The sequence below is a fragment of the Castor canadensis genome, chromosome 6 (assembly GCF_047511655.1).
Source record: "Castor canadensis chromosome 6, mCasCan1.hap1v2, whole genome shotgun sequence".
In the NCBI taxonomy this organism is placed as follows: domain Eukaryota; kingdom Metazoa; phylum Chordata; class Mammalia; order Rodentia; family Castoridae; genus Castor; species Castor canadensis.
In genome coordinates, this window is record NC_133391.1 from 161,210,410 (window position 1) to 161,220,480 (window position 10,071).

General features: G+C 32.1%; 1 non-coding gene across 1 annotated transcript; it reads right to left on the reverse strand.

Annotated features, from left to right (window-relative positions):
- Window positions 1-9,698: 9,698 nt before the first annotated feature.
- On the reverse strand, window positions 9,699-9,852 carry LOC141424372 (U12 minor spliceosomal RNA). The gene has a single exon (XR_012449313.1). It is a non-coding gene; the product is annotated as a U12 minor spliceosomal RNA (small nuclear RNA).
- Window positions 9,853-10,071: the final 219 nt, after the last annotated feature.

A 10,071-nucleotide genomic window follows, 5' to 3' on the forward strand; every position in this document is an offset into this window, starting at 1 on the left:
TTATGCTTTGCTTTCAGTTCTAACTTTTCCATGGGCCACACCATTGTAAGTAGACATCATGTACCTAAAGCCTCACCATAAGATGCACTCATGCAGGATGATCAACTTCTTGTTGCCTGGTGGATATATTGGCAACTGATAAACTTCTTAGGACACATTATAGGAAATGCAAAGGCCACCACATTCCTCAATTCCTTTACTCAGATTGGTTCCCTTAAAGCTTCCTAATTGGTAGTATGGACTTTCAAGTTGAAATTTCTCTCTACTTCCTTTTCTGAGTGAGAAAATGAAATATTTGATCTGTTTCAGGTTCTGTTCTTGATATTCTCATTTTGTACATCAGAACATTTTGAGTTAACAATCTGAATTTATTCAAATTTGAGTTCATTGAATCACTGACTAATTATGACCTAAGGTTTTTTTTTTTCAAATGGGATACTAAAAAGAACTACAATTATCCTCCTCTTTGATAGCAAATAATCTATAACTTTTATTTAATTTCAAGGATTATACTCTGTGGATAACTTCTGCCTTCTGAGTCAACTGAAATCATTTGGAAAATGCCACTTGGTTACTCAATGATAGGAACTGCACTGAGAGAAACTGCAAGATATTTATTCAAGACCTGACTCACCAGGGTTTAAATATGCAAAGATTTTATTGACCTCTGAGTCAATGGAACTTCAGGCAGAAATTTTGCCTCAGCAAACACAGCTTAATTTAGTGCCTATCTGCAATATAGATCAGCAGTCTTAGAAAATGAATATGTAAGTTGAATGGAGTCTGGTTTCTAAGAGTAACACTGAATTGCTTGCTATTTCTCTTTAGCAATATAAGGACAAGTATATATCTATTGATAGAGGATGCTACCATTCTCTAGCATACAATAATCATTTTGTCAAATGATAATTAAACCTAATGCTTCAATTCTAGCTTAAGATTTTGACTTGGTGATATAACTACAGAATTTGATTGAGTCAAAGGGATTTGAATTTAGGAGCAAATATATAACTCTAAAAAGAAATATAGAAATAATAAAGTAGGACCATGTTACAGTAGTAGCCAAAGCTCAAGAGTGGAAATAAATGAAAGGTTTCAAAATGGACAGGATACCAAAAAGTGTGAGACTATTTAAATTGGAATACAATGTGATCTAGTTCACTTGGGTATGATAGATAATAAGAACTAATATTTATTGAGCAGTTATAATGATTCATACATCTTCTAAGGGTTTTAGTTGCATTGACTATTTAATACCCATGGGCCTTAAGAAACAGCTAAAATTAATATCCCCAACTGACAAATGAAGGGAAAAAGAGAAATTAAGAAGCGCATCCAAGGTCCATGAATAGTTAGTTCAGAGTCAGCTGAGGATTACAGAGCTCATGATCTCTATGAGTGCATAACATATCCTGTCAAGCATACATCCATATACAACAATTAATCAATGAAGGCAAACCAAGAACTGTATTAATGTTATATTAATGTTTTGAGTATTTAAACATCTTTACCAAATTCCATGTCACTAAGAAATAAATGGCTTGTAGATGAATGGATTACACACATTTTTGAAATTATCTCTTCATAGCTGTGGAATCCAGGAACAAAGAATAACCTAGAGAAGAACTTCAAGTAAATATTAGAACAGACTAAACAAATAAATGTTAATAAACATAGAACAGCATTTTAATTTTGAAAAAGAAAGTCTATATAAAATGGCATTATCAGGATATAGCTAATAACTACAGATTTCAATTACTCATGCTAGTTATGAATTTATGTAGTTGGTTGGCTAGACAATGTGCAGTCATATGAAAAATGTGAATTGAAGTTTAAGACATAGATGATCCAATAAATTCTGCCTTATTTTGAGAGTTTACCAGAAAGTTAGTTCTTCAAGGATAGAAGCTTGTTGACATTCACGTTCTCTTAAACTATAGATTAACTTTTAATGGGTTCTGGATTTCTTGAGTCTGCTGGCAGTATTTCCTGGCTTTTTTCTTAATTTGTATGCATTTTTCCAATTATAATTCTGGTGCTTTCATTCTCTCTACTTGTTACTAGTATCTGTTTAAAGATTGTCTATATTTCTATTACTATTATGTTGGTCATAGTATATTGACACTAAGGCAAAAACTTGCAAGAAAACCTCTGAAACTGTACTCTAAATAAAGGAAATCCAAACAAAAAAAAAAAAAAAAAAAAAAAAAGACATAGATGATCCAAGACTCAAAGTCTCCCTTGGTGATCCATGTTTTCATAAACATTACCATTATTGTGAAACCAAAATTTCATCATGATGCAGGGGAGAAAAGGAATACATTTGGAAGTTACTGTCTTCATAATTCTGTAGAAAAATAACATTTTGTTGACAATTTTCACTGTATTTTGTATTAGAAAAAAATGGGTTTCAGTGATAACTATGATTCATATAATCTATTTTAATATTTTAATTTCTCATACTAATAGTTGACAGTGACAGAATTATCTTTTATAACTATACATCTAAGTATCTAAGATAATGTTTAATAAATAAGGAAACCAAAATATGAAGGTGATGTTTCTCATTGTAGTTAATTTAGAAGCTGACTAATACAATTTGTTAGTAGAACATAAATGCTTAAGAAAAACTAGGTTTTAGATTTTGTGAGTATAAATATTAATTTAAAAACTCACAACAAGTGATATGCTATAAAGAGGGAAGCAGAAAGACAGCCAAGTGACGCTATTATAGTTGTATATTTGATATTAGGGGATGAAAGTCCTGGGCTATTGCAGTGGCTCGAGTGATAGAGCCTCTGCCTACCAAGCATGAGACCTTGATTTCAAACCCCAGTACCACCAAATCAAAGGTGAAAATATTGAGGAACGTTAAAATAGAAAATGATATTACAAATAGGTTCTGGAGGGAACAGACTTACCATAAGCATAGATATCAAATGTAAGGAATGTACTTTTGATAGCTATTGTTACAATTTCTGCTGGCATGCAAGAGGGTAAGGAGAAAATAAATGAAAACTCGCTTTTATTATTGGAAATCTCTCTCATGTCATCACTATATGGTACAACGCACAGTCTGAAGATTTATAAATGCAATTACATGAAACCTCGAGAACAATTTAACAACTTTCTTTTGAAATCCTCCACGTTATGTGTTATTAAAAGAAACCTAATTGTCCAGAGGTGGTGAAGCCTTAAAACTAGATGTTCAGCAAACTTTCTTCATTGATATACACAAGGCCCTAGTACTCAAGAGGAAGTCATGAGGGTGCCATGAGGATCATGTTCATGATCCCAGATGACTCCATCTCAATCCAACAAGTTGGTCATTGTGCCACATGCCTGAGATCCCAGCTACATAGGAGACATAAGTAGGAGTATCGTGATCTTGGCAGGCCATTTTGGAAAAAATTAAGACCTCAGCCTCAGAATAATGAAAGTGAAGAAGGGCTGAGGGGATGGCTCATGTGGTAGATTACCTGCCTAGCAAGCCTGAAGCCCTTAGTTCAAACCCCAGGACCATCAAGAAAAAAATTACACAAAAAACTTGTCAATTTAGTAGGGATACAGTGTGATACCCATAGTTTTCAACATATTTAGTCTGACTGTTGTCTAGGTATTAGTACATTTTTATAGAAAATGTTCAAAGACAAATTATAAAATGTATGAGAAACATGAGCTAAGTATCTCATGGGCAGAGATTGGGTTGGAAAGGACAGAGTAAGAAACAGGCCAGAAATGATCCCTCCCTAATGAGGATACACAGGAATTGAGGAGTCTGGAGTTCTCCTTATAAAAAGATAATGATCTTGTGCAAAGTTATGAAAAGCATTGGGAAGTTCACTATGATAGTTTGCTGAGGAATGCTTATTTATAAAAAAATTTCAGCAGGATATCCAAGTTTTCCAGACACTGTCCATCATAATCTATGTGTCAGCTGAGAATGAAGCACAGCTGGCTGGAGAAAGGCAGCCATCATGTGTGGAGAATGAAGAAAGAACAATGAGAGGTTCCAGAACAGGAGTGGCTGCTTAGTGAACCATGTGCATCAGATAGTCCAAAATATTGCTTGCAATCCCAAACTAGAACATGTTCTAATGTAAAATAGTTCACACTTTGTTAAACATGTTTGGTTGTCTTGTCTGATGCCCACTTCCATATTTTGCAAATCTATAATGTTTCCATAGTTTTTAATAAACTTTTTTAAGACCACTAAAATATAACATATAATACAAAATGTCAATTAGTGTATCCAATATTCTGTCCCCTTTATTTCAGTGATTTGACTATATTATCTCTTTGTGCAATCAACTTTCAACTCTTAGCAACGTATTCTGTTTTTACGTTTCATACTCTATAAACACTATGATTGTATAAATATTTTTTAGTTTGATTTTTTTGTGTATACTTACTTGACATAGGACTATGGAACAAAAATGTTATGCTTCTACTGATCCTCTATGCTGACCAGAGACATTGAGTACATCTTATCCTAAAGCATAGCTAAACCAAATTTCCCAAGTCTATTATTTTATTAAGTTATGTAAATATTAACAGCTGATTCATGTAGTATGCTAAATTCAAATTGTCTCAAATATTTTGTGTTCTTTGGCACTAAAAATTACATTGTTTTAAGTTGTTCATCTTCATTTATGAATCACAAGAAATTTCTCTACAGCATTATTTCAGTCTATTCAGGCACACTGGGGACCCTTATCAATTATTTTTTTCTTTTTGGAGAAATTTCTCCTGGAATCCAGCATCTATCAATTCAATTTTGGATTCAACCCCTCCTACCCAGTTCTTGGCTTTCAAATGAAATCATCTTTGCTTAATTTTGTAGAACACATCCTTTAGCATTTTCCTTAGAAAGGAGGTATCAGAGGTAATATTTTGAGATCTTACATTTTTACCTTAATTTTATACTTTACTGATGAGTCAAGCTAATTTACAGATTTTATTTCTCAGAATTTTTGCATTTCTTTTACTTGCTTTCCAAGAAAATTGCTAGTATTGAGAAAAAGATAAAATTTAATTCCCAACTCAAAGTATGATATTATTTACCCTTTCTGGAAGGACTTAAGACATACATCTATACATGCTGTCTGAGTTCCCTAGAATGTACTATAGAAAAGGTCTTTTTTTTCTATAGACCTGTTCAGGATATCGACATACTTAAAGTCTAAGATAATTAACTGAGTTTCACAATATTATGACTTTACATGGCTATGTTTTCTATTCCTTGGAATTACCACCAGTGTTTTCTTGGACATACTTTGCTATCCCTCTGCATTTTCTATTTCTTTTTATATAACATTTTAAAATCATGTCTGATATATTTGTTTGAATTATTCCCACCATATTAATCCATCTTTGAACATCAGCTGTCATATATAAATCACTACTAAAGAAATAGTTTTATGTGTATTGTAAAGCATAATTTATATACTACGGAGATAATAACACACAATTCTCTGAAGATTTTTTTTAGATAATTAGATTAAAATAAGCCTTCCATTAACTTTTAACTAACTCCCACCACATTGGGAGTTAGATTTCAAAATATGAATGGGTCTGTAGATTATTATGTCTACAGCATCTTTTTTAATTTCAAATTCAAATTTTAAAATACTTTCTGACATAAAGATGCTTGTAGTTAATTAGAATGGATTCTAAATAACTACTTCAAATGTCTTTAAATTGAAAAGTATATTTTCATCTTGCTATTTCCTTGTGATAGCCAACTTCTCAATTCTAAAATTCTTATTTCAAATAATTACATGCTTTCTATATTTCTATACAACCAACCAATTAACAATAAATAACTGAATGCACTATACAAATGTATACATTATCTAATTCATTGCAACATTTTTATTTTAAAAGCAGGCACTGGCCTATCTGAAAAATAATGAATATGAAGTTATAGCCTTAAGTTTAAATTTTTACATAAAATTATCTGGAATTAAAAGTTAAAACTTAAAATAAAAAGTTATATTGCTGAAAATACTATATAATATAATGTATATTAATACTAAATATTAATGTATAAAAATGCCATGTAATGTAATATATAATAAAGAGGGAACAGGGAAATATTTTTCTTATAACTGTCTCTAAATATTCACATATTACTTTTTATAACACTTTTACAGTAAAAAAAGAGTAGAAAGAATGTAAAAGAGGGAGAAGAGTGTGCTAAAAATCTTGCTGACCTGGCTGTCTGATCAGTTGTTCTGGTCTGGATAAAATAGATGCTCACCAGGTAGAAAAGACACTTGCTATAAATCACATCCTGTCAGGATTAGGTCCTGAATGTCAGATCCTGTTTATCGGACATGGTTACAGACCAAAACTTCTGTTGTAGGTTAATATAAAAACTCAGTGAAATATCTTACATACACAGGAACTTAAGAATGAACACCCAGATACAGTTATGAACGCTTGTATTCTACTTGACAGCAATATGTAAGTATTTGATCAACTCTCAGCTCTTTTTTCTGCTGGAATTATTTTCTTGCTTCCTCTTGATAACACTTTTTTTAAAACAAATATATTTTCCCATTAACTTGCTCTGATTTGGACATTATTTGTGCGTTTACTTTTTGGTGCTAGTGATTGCTCTCAGGGCCTTGTATGTGCTGGGCAAGTGCTCTACCACTGAGATACATCGCTAGCCTTTATGCTTCTCCTTGTAAGTGTTTTACAATTACCAAATGTAAAAGTTCTCTATGTGCAAAACTACTGAAAACTACACAAAATAGTGAGTTTAATTAAAGATTATTTCAATTAATGAAGCAATATATGTTCAAACATTAAAAGATTAGTAAAGTTCAATTTTCCTCAAGTTTTCTACAATAAATGCCATTCAATCTTATTCAAATGCATTTTTCAAGAAATTCACATGTTTATTCTAAAACTTGATAGAAAACCAAGGGATGCAAAACAGCCAGACCAATCCTGAAAACGTAAGCCAGTAATCACATTTAAGATTTACCTGAGTGAAGAACAGGCATGGTGGCTCATGACTGTCATCCTAAATACACAGAAGGCATATTGGAAAGATCATACATCTAGGCAACCTCAGGCAAAAAATAATTAGCAAGATTCCTTCTCAACAAGGAAGTCAGACATAGTGGTATACATATGTAAACCCAGCTACATAGGAGGCATAGCTAAGAGGATCATGACTTGAAGCCAGTCCGTGGCAAAAAAGCATGAGATCCTAAAAAAAATAATGAAAACAAAAAGATATCAGTGTATATCTCAAGTGATAGAGTGCTTTCCTAGCAAGTGCAAAGTCCTGACTTCAAATTCCTCTACTGCAAAAATTAAAAGAAAAAGGTATACATAAGCAATGTATTAATCAAGCTACTATAATATCAATAGAAGATCAAATAGAAAAATTTAAGACCATTGAGCATCCAGAAACAGATCTGCTAATATATGTTCAATTTTATTAGAACCACTGCAACAAGATAGTTCATTGAGGGAATGAAAGAACATTTTTTTAAACAAATGTTGCTAGAACAACTACCTAGCCATAAGAAAAAAATAAACTTGACTGTCATCTAACTTAATAAAAGTATTACTTCAGACTATAGACATATAAGGTTAAATTAGCCTCATAAAACCTCTACAGAGAAAAAAGATATTCATAGCTGAGGTAAAATAATATTCTAATACAGGACAATTTAATAATAAGATAAAATTAATTGAGTGTAATCAAAACAAAATGTAATTGCTGTGAAAGCATAGTTAGAGGAAGCAAAAGGCAAATTAGGCAAATGAAAAATCATTTGTATTTCATATATCTCACATACAATCACATATGTAATATATTTTTAATTCTCCTATGATTATATAATGAATATTTGGATGGATCAATTAGTTGTGGATCATACATTCAAATAGACATTCCAAAAAGAAGAAATGGAAATTCATAAATGGATGAGATCTATAAGTTCACGAGTAGTTGTCTAACAGTGCTAGCTTTCAGTAAAAAATGAGCCACAAAATATTACAACTAAAAGCAGGACATTTAATAATTACAAACCCTGACACTCACAGGACAAAACTGAAGCTCATATGTGGCTACTCAGATTGCAAAATTTGCTAACAATTTTGATGAAATTTTCATTTAGTTAAAATAATTGTATGAGAATACTCATAGCAGACTTAATCATGACTAATAGCCAGACATTGAAAACAATCTAAATATCCACAGGTAGAAGAATTATATTCAAATTTTGGTATTTAAAACATTGGACTATTCCTTCCCTCAAAGTAGAATTAACAAATTTTTACAGGTAATATAATAACGAATCTTAAAAGCCTTATATTAAAAGAAATCAGACAAAATAATACATAGTCTATGATCCTCTATTCATATAAAGTCTAAAAACAGGCAAATCTAATCTATGATGTTAGGAATGAGAATGTGTTCACTTCTAGTTGCCTGGAGTGATAAGTGACTGAAAATCAGAAGTTTAGTGGATAAACTAAATGTTGCTCTGTATCCTATTTTATGTAGTTTGCATAGTTGCCATAACACATGAATATTTATATGTAATTTTTACTTCAATAATAATGTATTCTACTTTTAATGTACCAAAAATTGATATCTCTCTTCTCATCATAGGATAATGTTTGGTAAAACTTTTGTAAAAATCATTACAGTGTGGGCATGGTCGCACACACTGGTAATCCCAGCTACTTGGGAGGCAGAGATAGAAGGATTGAAATGTGAATCCAGCACGGGCAAAAGTTACTGAGACCATATCTCATAAGACATGCCTGTAATTCCAGCTGCTCAGGAAGGAGAGGTAGGAGGGCCACAGTGGGAGGATGGTCTGGGTAGATGCATGAGATCCTACCTGAAAACAAACTAAAAGCAAAAGTATCAGGTCACAGCTTGAGTGGTAGATTAAGCTCCAGGCCCTGAGTTCAAACCTCAGTTTTGCCAAAAAATAAAAGTTTCTGGTAAAATCAAAATACAAAATATTGAATTTAGGAAGATTATTAGGCTTATCTTAGTTTCTTTACTAGTATTTTTAACTTGACCCTTGATACATTATAAGAACTTTTATAAATGCCACAATGTATCCACAGCCAGCACAAGTAAAAAAAGTAAAATTCTTATACTGCATGAATTTTTGAAGTTGCATAATTGTCATTCTATCAGTAGATAATAAATTATTAATAATTGCCTTTTCAGGTGTTTAGTGTGCGAATGTTTTGTCAAGTTCACAGTTTTATCAACTGTCTTTTCCAACTGCATTGTCTGCTTACTTGTGGGATGGGCACTTCTCAACTGATTATAATCTCTCCCAGTCACTCCAGAGAGCATGAGCTCACAAATTTCACCACTGAACTTCTTTTTGCTAAGTTCTTTCTTACTTACTCAGTTCTTTTCTTAGCATGTGGCAGTCTGTAGTATCTTCTCAGTCTTGTCCATCCCGTTGACTTGCAATTTCATTCTTACAGACTTTCCTCTCTTGGTGATGTTCCTTCTCAGTTTAATGCACTCTTTTTCTACCACCATCATTGTAGGCTGATCTCCAGGTTATATCTCTCGGGCTAATGTCATTATCTCAATATACTTTCTGTTGCTATTATCTCATGTCTTCAACAACAAGCTGTTGCAGTAGTGACCTGCAAGTCACTTTTCAGATTTTTAAAAAATTTTTGGTAGGTGACAGGAAGATAACTATAACCAGGCATCCTGCAAAGTAAGTGAGTCACCTTAGGGACAGCCTTTACCATCTCAAAAAATTACTCACACATTGGCGGTAGGATTCTGGCATCGATCATCCTGAACCATTATTTTCCTGACTTATAAGTTTAAGGTATTATTTTTTGTGTGTGGAAGTACACATGCTAGTCAAACACTGTACCACTGAGCAGATAAAATTTTTTAACACCTCTTACTTAATATTTTTTCAGCACATTTAATTCAACTTAAGAAGTTAAGATGAGGTTGAAACATCTATTTTAAATTCCTACAATCTGTATTTAATCTTATTAATAAATATCAGTTAATATAATTTATTATTGATACATTTAATTTAT